The 12,350-nt window shown below is 46.2% G+C and overlaps 1 protein-coding gene across 1 annotated transcript in view; it reads left to right on the top strand.

Annotated features, from left to right (window-relative positions):
• The window catches only part of TENM4 (teneurin transmembrane protein 4), a 665,800-nt gene that overhangs the window by 175,429 nt on the left and 478,021 nt on the right, over positions 1 to 12,350 (top strand). The window contains 1 exon segment of the mRNA XM_027765687.1: positions 3,325 to 3,421. The gene's annotated coding sequence lies outside the window, so the exon portion shown is untranslated.

The raw sequence follows: 12,350 nt of genomic DNA, 5'->3' as shown, positions 1-12,350 counted from the left end.
CCGAGCAGAGTACATGCTCCCCCCAGATACCATAACTTCTGGAAGATTTTCTTCAGTTTTGACAATACCATGACATACTCATATTTTTCAAGGGTGAATATAAAAATTCTTTGAAATAATTCCTTTCTTTGAAGGCTTCTGGTATTTAAACTTCTGGATACACATATTGGTGTAATTCTTGGGCGACTGGCTGGACGCATCCTTAGACAGATGATGGTTTGGTATCATTGTAGAGCTTCCATAATAAACAGATAGGAACAATTAAACCAATCGAGCTTGCAAATAACTTTATGGGAAGAAAGACCTAAGAGCCGGGCCTTGGGCAGTGAATAGAATGTTCTCACCACACAGAGTGGATAAAGGTCTTCCACTCAGAGGAAGCCAAATGGAACATGGAACATGTGACCCTGTGAGAGAATGGTGAGTCACAGAGGCCTGGGTACAGGAGGGTAGGATGAGCAAGTGGCTAAGAACACAGGTTTCACGTGAGACAGTTTATGGTTTGAATCCCACTTCAGCCACACAGTAGCTAAGCCATCCTGGACAAATGACTCAGCTTTTCCAGCTTCTACTTTCTCACCTGCACAAGAGGGATATTAATGATACTTCTCCCCAGTAGTCATTGTGAAGGTTAAGAAAAATAAAATAAGCATTCGTGCAGTGATTGGCATGTCCTTAATATGCACTTAATAAATGGTAGTTTATGACCATTTTTATACTGAAACAGTTCTAGTAAGTTATAAGAATGCCAGTTTGGGGAACCAGCATTTAGCGCAATGGCTATGTCACTGGACTCCCACGTAGTCGACCACGGTTCGCGTCCCGGACTTGGTGGCTTAAAACTCACGCTGGGCGCGTGTGCGTGCGTGCCCAAGATCCCGAGAGGAGAATGGAGGAGAAGGGAATGTAGCGTGGCCATCCCCCCTGGGGGGGGTGATTTCTCACTTTCTGTCTCTATGTCTCTGTCTGTCTGTCTGGCGAGCGCACGCGCCCTATAGGGAAAACCTCTACAAAAAAAAAAAAAAAAAAAGAATGCCAGTTCAAACCGCAGACTTTAAGAGGGAGCCAGAGAAGGTCCTTGGGGGAAAAGGAGGAAAATCAGGAGAGATTGGTGCTGTCAATGCTAAAACAAGAGAACTTGCTGAGGGGAGGGTCGTCCCTGCCAGCAAATGACCCAGAGAGGCCACCGCAGATTGAGAAGTGTCTGGATTTGCAGTGACAACATCGTTATAATCTGAAAGCGAACACTCTGGGAGTGAAAGCCATGCCACAGTGATTTGCAGAGCGTGGGCGTGCAGGAAGCAGTGGTCTAGACAACTCTTTCAGGAAATCTCACTGAGGAGAAAAAGAACTTGGGGTGGGACAGAGGACAAGGTCATGGGAAGGGCTGTGTGTTGGAGGAGGAGTATTTGAACTCAGAGAGCACAGTGTCTCTCTGCCTTTCTAACCCACGCTCCACTTGGTAGACAAAAACATCCCTCTCCCTTCAAGACTCGTATTTCTCATCCACCATCCGACGCTTAACCCCAGCCCTGTTTGAGAATCATCCCTGCCAAGATTTTGTCTAAGTTTTCTTCCTTCAGTTGCATGTTTTAAAATAGTAAGAATGTTATTATTTATTAGGAAAAGGTAACAGTTTGTTGGGAAAAATTGAGAAACAGGACAGGCATTCTGGGACACAATGAGGATGGATTTGAAAACTAGTAATGGATCAACCCCATAGCCTAATGGTTAAGGGAGCCAGATCCCACGTGGCTGGCCACAGTTCAGACCCCAGCTCCAGCAGCTTGGAAAAACACACTGGGTGCTTCTGTGTGCATGCCCCAAATCCTCACAGGGAAGAAAAATGGAGGAAAGGGGATGGAGGTGCCACCATACCCAAATGGGGGAATGCTTCTCTCTCTCTCTCTCTCTCTCTCTCTCTCTCTCTCTCTCTGGTGAGTGCGCATCCCCTCTGTCAATTGAAAGAAAGAGATGGACAGATAGACAGACAGACAAGGAGGGACAAAAAGCGAGGGAGAGAGAGAAGTCGAGAAGAGATTGTGGAGCTCAGGCATGAGGGACTGAATGAATAACCACACTAACCCAGTAGCTCCTGTGTGCTCCTTCTCTATCTGGGTCCTCCCCTCCACCTTCTTGATAACATTGTGCTTTAAGGCAGGATGATAGATGTGATCCTTGTTTAGAAGCTTAAATACTTCCTGAACGTGTTGTTATTAATAGTGTTACCAGCAAGAAATGGCCCTCTTGATCTCTCTTACGCATTCTTTCTGCTTTGACCCATGCAACCTCCATGTCAGTGAGTGTGATGTTGATTGGTGGGAGAGAACTCTCACGTGTTGTTCACCAACCTCTTACAGCTGAGGAAATGGAGGTGCAAAGAGGTGTAAAAGAAACTTGCCCAAGGTTCCACCCAACAAGAAGAGGATATGCATTCTTCCTGAGCACACATGGAACAGTCAGAAACACTGATTCTATCTTAGGCCATAAAATGCATCCCAGTACATTTCAAGGAATCACTGTCCTGTAGACCATATTCATCCACCACAGTGCAATTAAGTTAGAAATCAATAACAGAGAGATGAGTTTAAAAAAAAAAAAAACTATTTGAGAGAGATTTACAAAAAAACCTTCCAGCTCAGTCATGAGTCAAAAATAAATGATCATAGAAATTATAAAATACTTCTAAATGAAGGAAAAAAGGAATGTTAAATATCAAAAGTTGTGGAATATAGCCAAGACAGCACTTAGAGAAAAATTTACTTAAATACTTGTGCTAGACAAGGAGAAGGCCTGAGAATTAATGAATGGCTAAGCATCCGATTTAAGAAAAACAGGGAACCTAAGTAAGTAAGCCTGCCCGGGCTGTGCTGTTGTAAGGGCCTGAGCCAGCATTTGGGCACAGATAGGGCTGGTTCCAAAGCCCTCACTATTAACGACACCATGGACCTTTCTCTGTACTCTTTTCCATAATATCCCCAGTTCCTGGAAATTCTCTTTTTCCCTAAGAGTCAAGGAGAAGAGCCTACAGGTTAACTCCCTGCATCAAAAGGCCGATGAAAAAGATCTCATTCATTTATCCCATCACCCACTTCCTTGTGCGTTTGCTAGTGAGTTATCGCACATTTGGTAAGTGCCAGGCATGGGGCTGGTGCTACCTTAATTGCCTCTTTGGTTCAAAAGCCAGGCATCAGCCTGGGGCCATTGCTAATGCCACTGTGCCAGCTGTCCACCCCACCCCCACCTGCCGGAATCTTCGCTGCCACTCGTCAGAACAGCCTCCTCGTCAAAAATGACTGATTTCTCTCTTGTCTCTTTCAACAGGTAGACTGAAATTACCATGTGTCCAAATTAAAATTGCATACTTCAAGGATTATTTGAAGGACTATTCTTAGACCCATTTAAGAAGATTTAAAGAAAAGTGAGTTTTGGGGTTTTTTTTTACACTTCAGAGAGAATTCATGATTTAAGTTAATGTTATGGGTGCTTTTTTTCTCTACTTCTTAAATATGTGTTAATAGGTAGGCTTTATCTCCATTTATTAATTTATTATATACTAAAAAAAAGAAATTATCCCCCTAAGAACAATGAGCAAGGAGTAGAGGATTGTTGCTTGCCTTCCCTGTAAGATTTCCGTGCATTTCAAATGCTTGCGGAATTTTAGAAGTGAAAGATCTTAGAGGTGTGGCCTGTTCCCTCCTGGAGGTTGGAGAGACAGAGAAACATCTCTATAGCTCCCCAGCTTGGGTTTGGAAACCTCCAGGGATGGATAGGGACTTGGCGTGTTCCACATTGAGGGTTTTTGTAGAGTCCTCCCCAAATCTGGATTTGAAATCCACTCCTTCTTACATTTGTTAAACCTCTTTCTTCTCTCCTACGTGGTCCTAAAGAGGGTTAAAGACAAAGATTATGTTCCTTCTTGAGATCTCTTTCTAGTCTCTGCTCCTCTAATAACTTCTCACGTTCTTCTCAAGCACATCTCCTGCCCTGGTCACCCTCTTTCCAATCCAGTAAATGTCATCTTAGAAAGAGGCACTAGGAGCCTGACATGATGATCTTCCAGGCTAACCCATGTGGGAATTTCCCAGGTTTGCATCCAGGGACCTTCCTAAATCCCCCGGGCACATGCATGCCCATGTCCCTGGCCGGCAGGGGCTGAGGGTACATCCTGGCACAGACTTCCTGTTGAGGGTGCTATCTCTGTGTCTCTCTCTGTATCTCTATTTTTCATGGAAAAAAAAGAAAAAGAAAAAAAGAGACATCACCTGGAACATAGACCATTGTCAGCAGCTTGTGTCTCAGGAGACGTATGAGAACCAGAGGAGGATAAAGCCAAGGTGCAGGCTTGGGTTGTGGGCCCAGTTCTCTTCTCGCTGTATGCTCAAGAATGTTGCTTTATTATTCTGAGCTCAGGGAAGACAAGCTGGTCCCTAAGATGCTTCCCACCTCCTGCTGGGTCGTTGTACTAGTAAAGAGCTTAGTGTTTCTCATTGTCTCAGGTGCCAAGGAGGCCAGGACTTGGGGATCAGGAGGGCCTGGGTTCAATCACTGACTGCGGCCCTAGACTGTCACATCTCATCTCAGAACATCCCCTTCCTCACTCGTGAAGCGAAGCTGTTAATACACATGGCAAAGGATTTTGCGAGGTTGTACTGGAGTAACACAGAGTGTTTAGTACACAGCCTGGTTAGAACCTGGGATGTGCGAGCGGTGATGGGGCCCCTAACTTTAGCTCAAGGAGAAGACAGAAGTGGCAGAGACTCCAATAAGATGAGAAGAGGGGTGTGAGCAAGCTTCTTAGGGATCGGGGAGAAGTGCACACATTCTATACACTCTCATGAAAACCCAAGCCCAACTCCAAAGGTTGAGGTTAAATGCTACTTCTCAGCCCCAGACCAGGAGGAGTTAGTTACTGTGGAAATATACAGCTCAAAGGGAGACTTGCAGAGTGAGTCTGGGAAGCTGCACAAACTCTGACGACTTCTAGCTGCTGCCACAGTGCTAGTCCCAGACAAGGAGGACCAGTGCCCCTGAACAAGGGTCCTGAGACCCACAGTCTAGGAGGCCTTGAGAATCATCAAACATCTACACATTTTCCAAGGGTGGTTGTGAGCATCAGATGAAAAAGTGTGTATGAAAAAGATTTATAAAACAGAAAATGCCTTTCACATCTGTGTGCTTTTGCATTATTCATATATTTTATTTTGTTTTCATACTTTGGACATCAGAAGGAGGGTAACACTTAGATAAGCTGAGTGTATAATGAACCAGGAGTATCCAGCCCACAGATTTCCAAGTAAAACAGCAGTGTGTGGGCATGCAGGTACATGCCTGTGTGTGAGCACACAGATGTCTGTGCACTTACATGCGTGCACATGTGTGTCTATCTATGTGTGCATATGTGAATCGTTGGCCCTTTGGATGAAGTCACCACTCTTAACACAATCATTGGCTGCCTCAGAGGAACAAATACAGGGATAAAAACCCAGGTCATGGCACCTGTCAACCCAGCTGTCTATCTCACTAGCCACATAACTTTGGTAACATGACTTGACCAAGTGACCTAGTCCTTGACTTTCTGGAGCCCAAACTCTGAGGACAGGGCTTCTCTGGGAAGCTGGGAGGGAACAGCATAGAAAAGTGCCCTTCACACTAAGAAAGTGCCGACATAGGGCTGGCCCCTTGCCTAGTGTGAAGGGAGCCAGATCCCACATGGCCTACGGTTTGAATTCTGGTCCTGGCAGTTTGAAAAACATGCTGGGTACGTGTGTGTGTACCCAAATCCTGACAGGGTGGGAAACTGAAAGAGAAGGTTTGTAGTATGACTACATTCTATTCGCGTTGCTTTCTCTCTCTCCCTCTCTGTCTCTCTGTCCCTTTCTGGTGAGCACATTTATCCTATGGCAGTGTGGTGGTGTAGGCAGCTGGATCCCATGTGACCAACTGTGTGGTTCAAGTCCTAGATCCTGAAGCTTGAGAAACAAACAGGGCGCACGTGGGCATGTGCCCGAAATCCTAAAAGGAAGGAGAAATAGATGGTGTGGCCATCCTCCATGGGAGGGGCTCTCTCACTTTTCTTCTCTCTCTCTCTCTCTCTCTCTCTCTCTCTTTCTCTGTGTCTCTCTTCAGCAAACACATATATCATCTATCAAATTCTTAAAAAGTTCATAGAAAAATGGAATTCAAATACAAGCTTATTTTGGTGGGAAAAAAAAGCTGGAAATCCTTGCATAGCTTTTTTCATAGTATATATTTCCATGCACTTTCTGAAGATCCCTGTATACTGAGTTGAGCTGTCAGATGCCTTCTCCTTCTTTATTGTGAGTCACGGTCAGAAAACAGGCGCCCCTGATTTAATCTCCTCCTGTTTTCACGTGAGCAATCTGAGACTCAGAGAAGTAGGAACTAAGATCAGCGCTGAGGAGGAAACTGGAGCGAAGAAGTCATCTCTGGGTCTCTGGCTGCTCGTTTTCTGCTGGTTTTGTGTCCCTCGTTTTCTCCCCCGATGGATGGAATGGCACGTTGGGATCAGTAGGCACCTTAATCTCTGGGAGACATCCCTGGACTTTTGGTTCAAGGGGAGCGATTATTTTTCCACCCCGAGACAGGCAGCGTCAGAAGCCCAGCCACCTCTGCAGGGGCCTGGCTCCAGCTCCCCAGATTCCCTCCCTCCTCCTTCCTGCCCCTTCTGTCTAAATCTGCTTCCCTCGGAGCTCCGGAAACACCACTGCACCCGATCGTGTTTTCATTTGTGCAAGCTGAGTGTCATGCCAAAGCGGTTTTATGGCGGTGGAAGTTGGAAAACTGTGAAGAACATACATTGGGAGAACAGGATCCAACAAAGCACGCTTCACTTGCGGCTTTGTGCTTTTATTTAGTTACAAAATTGTGAGTCCCTTCAGCAGACCTCTTCTGTGTGGGTAAGCTAGGCGGCCAGGCTCTAAGGGCGTAAGAAGCAAGGCAAGACGCAGCTCTGTCCCAGCAGGAGGAGCTTCCAGAGCAGGGAAACAGTGTGCAGATTTTAGAAGGCTCAGCCAGGGTTCGCCTGGACCCAGAACCATCCTACATCGAGGTTTGATAACATCTGTGACATGCCAACCCTTGACCATGACCCACAGTGTAACATCCATGAGCCATCTTAACTCCCTGTTAGGGACTCAGTAAATAGTTAATACGTGAAATGGCTTCTGCATTTGCCTAATAAGAAGAGTCCGGAGTTCTCAGCAGACTCTGGAGTCAGAACATAGCCATGGTCCCTTGCAAGTGCATCTTTCTTGCCCCCTCTTTTGACTATTTGGGAAAAGCAGCAAGAAGCAGCAAAACCAAAAGTGACTTAGGGTCACGTGTTCTGGGGCTGGGCTGCGTGAGTTCGAACCCCAGCTCCATCATTCCATAGCTAGTTCCGTGGACAAGGCATCTTAACCTTTGTGTGTCTTAGTACTGTCAACTGGAAAATGGGCCCCAGCCCAGTAGCACCCAGAACTAAATGGGCTCATGTAGGTATAGCCCTTAGGATGGGGACAAAGGAAAACCAGCAGAGACTGTAACACTCAAGACAAAACAAATGCTCTGCTCTACATAGGTGGAAACAGTCCTCACCTATTGACCCTTCCAGCGCCTTCTACAGCCTTCTCAATGTTTCCCAGCAGATGGAAGATTCTCGAATTCCTGACTGTGGCACCCTGCAAATTTGTTGTCCTACCACTGTTTACCATTTCTTCATTTTCAGTAGTCAGGGCTGTTTGAGGTGAGGCTCAGTTTCCATTCCTGGTTATTAGTGCCCAACCATGCCGACTGGGTAAATATTTCTGAGATCCAGCGCATCTATTATTAATGTACTACTAGCAATTGCTGTATTTTCCAGAAACACTTCTGCCTACAGACGTTTTCATAGGCTGCATAGAATTCTCCTGACCTTTTCACGCAGCACGGTGGGAGCCAGGGCCCCTTCTTATTTCTAGGGGGAGAGGATGCCAGCTGTGTGGACTGAGGGCATGGGTACAAGTGGGTTCTTGCCGTATCTGATAATAGAGCTAGTGGAATCTTGGTCTTTACATACCCTACTTTCAGCTTCACATGTGGCTCATAGGCCAGAAACCTGGGTCTCATCCTTGATGTCACCCTTCACTGTCATGGCCCCATGTCATATCTAGTCAGTCACTAAGACCTGGTGATGCTGTGTCCTAAGTGACATGAATCCCATCTTTTCTCTGCCCTGCCATCTTCAAGCAAACCTAAGTAACCTTCTTCTCTCATTTTAAGTCCCAGCTTGTCTGTTGACTAACCTAAACCACAACACCTGTTTGGTATTTCCTTGCACTCTACCCCCTCCCTCTATGTTGAAAGCACCTTTTCATCTTTAAATTATCTGTTCGGGTTGGCTTCGCTACTGGACTGTCAGCTCACAGGGGTAGCGACCATGTTCATCTCAGCAATGGTGCACAACATATAAATCTCCCAGGAACAACAGATGAGGACTTGCTTCCCCTCCCTCCCTGCCTGCCTTCCTCCTCTCCTTCCTCCTTTCCTCTCACCCTTCCTTCTTTATTTCTTTTTCTTGGTTACTATTGAAAGAGAACTAGCAATCAAGCTACATTTCAAGACCACTCAAGAAGAAAGAGGTCAAAATAGGCAGGACTCCGGACCACTCCCCCCCAATCACTGCTAGCACCAACCTCTTACCAACCAACCCCTTATCTCTCTTGGACTTTGGAATTTTACTTTAGGTTCTCTTTATGGAAAATTAAAAAGCAATTCTTCTATGATAAAACGTTTGTGCAACACTAGTCTATTCTTATTTCAGAGCAAAACTGTGCCAACTGGTTTGCATATGTTCACTCATAAACAAGGAAAGTATTATCCTCCTTTTATAGATATAGAAATGGGTCCCAGAGGAGTAAGAAAACTTGTCTATGGTCACTCGGCCAGTGTCCAGTGGATCCAGGATTTCTTTACAGAATGGTCAGACTCCAGCCTCTTCCCACAGCCACCTGCTGCCTCCCAGAGATCTGTCCTCCAACTGACCATGGGTTCCTGAGCTAGATTTACAGGCTGGCATGACTGCTATGGCCAGAGACAGATCCATGGGATTTAATTGGGTACCACTTACTCAGAGGAGAAGGGCTTTCATTCCTGGGGTTTCTTGGCTATATGACTATGACATGCTAATTAGAATGAAATGAAGTCTGTGCAGGCCAGGGCAGAGCTGGGCTGCTCCATCAAATGCTTGTGTTTACTGAAAAGAAAGCTACTGGAGCTGGGGACGCAGGGTCCTCACACCTGCAGCCTGGGTCTTCCTCTGTGCCAGGAATATTTCCCAAGGAAACCCTCGACAAAATACCCTGGAAGAGATGACTGTGCTCCTGATTGTACAAGGAGTATTTGTTTTGTCTCAAGTGTCACAGTCTCTGCTGATTTTTCCTTTGTCCCCAAGCCCATGTCACTCTGACTTTCACTTGAAAGCAAAGTCTGGCATATGTAAACAGCAAGGAAACTAGAATGGAAGATAGGAGAGCTAAGGTCTTACTGTAACCCTCTCAAGATCTCAGCATGGGGTGATTTGGGGCATGTCACACAGCCTCTCTACGTCTCAGTCTCTGCATCTTTAAAACAAGACTCTTTTGGTCAGCATGAGCATCCGCACTATTGCAAGGATAAGTGAGAGCACTGACTCTGGAACGGGACTTCCCAAGTTTAACTTCCAGTTCCACCATGACTAAAGTGACCCTGGGCGAGTCATATGCATTCTCACCAATCCCAAAGCCACAGAACTTCATGCCTCTGCTCCCTTGTCTACAACGCAGTTCATAGTAATGTCTACCCTGTAGATTTGTTATAGCGATTAACAAGTAAAATGCTTGCTATCACGCCCGACCAACAGGAAGTTGTTCAGTTAGTTATTGTGGTGGCAGCAGTGGTAGTTGTTAACGAATCTGTTCACGAAGCCATGCACTGTCATTCTGTACTTTTTTGTTCATCTAGAGAATGTGCGAAATTGCCCAGTGGTTTGTATTGATACTCTTTGCTTTCATGGCTTGAGAACTATATCACATGTAATATTTATATATTATGTTTATATAATATATAAATATATAATGGCAGAAGGCTGCCGTGGTTTCCTCATGTTTTAACTCAGTGTGTATTCATCATAGCAGCTCCTGCGACGTCGCACCAGACGTTGCCTCTGTTATAGATGGTGCTTGACGAGACATATACGGGTTTCCGATCCTGCCGGTAATAATGTGTCCCCTAGTTAGAAACCTCTCATCTAGATTATTGTTGTTTCTTTCAGCACAGTATAATACATGCCCATGATGGGCACCGAGTTAACGTTTGAACAAGCAAATCAAGTGACTGGATGGAGGCTGAGTAGATGGATGGATGGATGGTTTAGTCTGAACAGAAGGATGAGTGTGGCATGTTAATGTGTATGCACCTACGAGCGTTTGCAGAGAAAGCCCCAGCTACTTCTGTCCCAGGGAATGAGTTGGTTATAGTTACATATTTTGCATATTCCCCCATCTGTTAGCTTATAAGGTCATTTTTCACTGGAGTCCTTTCAGCTGTCCAGCGTTGACAATAGATAAGCCTCCCTCTGCCTCTCCCATGCCTTCCTCCTCCAACAATGAGGGCTTTGTGCTGGGAAGATTGCCTACGGATGCTTCTTTCCCAAGGCCCCAAAGCCTCGTCTGGCTTCTATCAAGGGAACTGACGGGGGAGGAGACCCAGACGGCTGGACTGAGGGAGCAGCGCCTGTGGCCCCGTGCCAACTGTACGTGTCAGGCTGGGGTAGATAATCTGGGGTCTGTTCTGAGATACAGGCAGCTTGGTTACCTGAGCTGGTTATCCAGCTATTTGCAGCCACCACTCTGGAAGTCATCAGACTCTGGGTCCATAGGCCTGAGCTTCAGGCCCTGGAGAGGATGCAAATCTGGAGAGAATGGTTGGGAGACGGAGGAGGGACAGGCGGCCAGTCTCAGGGTGTGAAGAATTTCACCCTACAGGGCCAAGGGGCTGCTGTGGCTACTGCTTCTTAGGGCTTCAGTTCACTAATGAGATTAAAATGCCAACAGCCTGCCTCAGCACACACTTACTTAAGAACACATTGGCTTGAGCTGCTTAATGAGTGTTAGTCAGGAACCTAAGAAAGGTCCCGGCAGGCGCCTGGCTGATGCCTTGTTGATTAGAATACTAAATGTGTCCCCCTTTGAAAGCCAGCAGTTGCTGGAAAGCAAACCCAGGACTCCCTTACTAACCCTTACATTCCCACTGTTCCCAGAGTTCTGGAAGTCAGGGACCTAACCTGGGTGTGGCGTGGTTATAACAAGGAGACCAATGACGATGGTTATCACAGCTGTGATAGACAGCGGTTGTCAAACCTGGATCCACACCACAAACCCTTGGGGGTAGGTGGTTTGCTTGTTGGTTTGTATCATTTTGGAAATACAGAGCCCTGGGCTACATTGCCGTTGATTCTATCTCTTAGACCTGGAGGCCCAGGAATCTACACTCTGCAGACATGCTGAGTGATCCTGGTTGGGCCGAGTGATCCTGATGTGTCTGGTTGGGCTCTGGGTTTTGGGAACTGCTGCTCAGTGAGATGCCTGGACCCAGTGTGGTATCTGATGGCCACTTCCTAAACCACATGACCTCAAGCCTATTGTTTCCCCCTCTGAACCTCCATTTTATCATCTTTACTCAATCACTTCTTTGCTTGTATTCATCATGGAGCCCATGATTCCCTTCCTGCAGTCCTCCAGCCTGTGGCACCTTGGGCACTCAGGTATATGCTGGCATGCTTCAGGTTGCCAAGACCAGGGATTCATACCACAGTCACTGTGTACCACCCAGCTTCTCTTTGAGTACCCATTACCACTACACCATGGACCCAGTCTCCACTTTGTCAACTGAAAAAGAGACTGGGCTGGGCCAGTCGGTGGTATGGTGGCTAAGGCAGCTGGACTCTCACATGGCAGACAGCAGTTTGAGTTCTAGACCTGGTAGCTTGAAAATCACAGACATGTGCGCGTGTATGCCCCAAATCCTGGGAAGAGTAAAGGAGCAGGGATTGCAGTGTGGCCATCCCCCTATGAGGGCGATTTCTCATTTTCCCTCTCACTGTCTCTCTCTGTCTCTCTCCAGTAAGTGCACACATCCTATGGCAACAACAACAACAACAAAGATTGGGCAAAATGGTATAACTGCTATGGAAAACAACATGAAAGTTCCTGCTATGGAAAACAACATGAAAATTCCTCAAAAATTAAAAATAGAATTACCGTATGATCCAGTAATTTCACCTCCCAGTATATATGTGTGTGTGTGTGTGTGTGTGTGTGTGTATCCAAAAA

The sequence above is a fragment of the Tupaia chinensis genome, unplaced genomic scaffold (genome assembly GCF_000334495.1).
Source record: "Tupaia chinensis unplaced genomic scaffold, TupChi_1.0 Scaffold139431_1, whole genome shotgun sequence".
In the NCBI taxonomy this organism is placed as follows: domain Eukaryota; kingdom Metazoa; phylum Chordata; class Mammalia; order Scandentia; family Tupaiidae; genus Tupaia; species Tupaia belangeri.
Note: the sequence above shows the minus strand (reverse complement) of the source record. Positions and strands in the feature narration are given on the sequence as shown.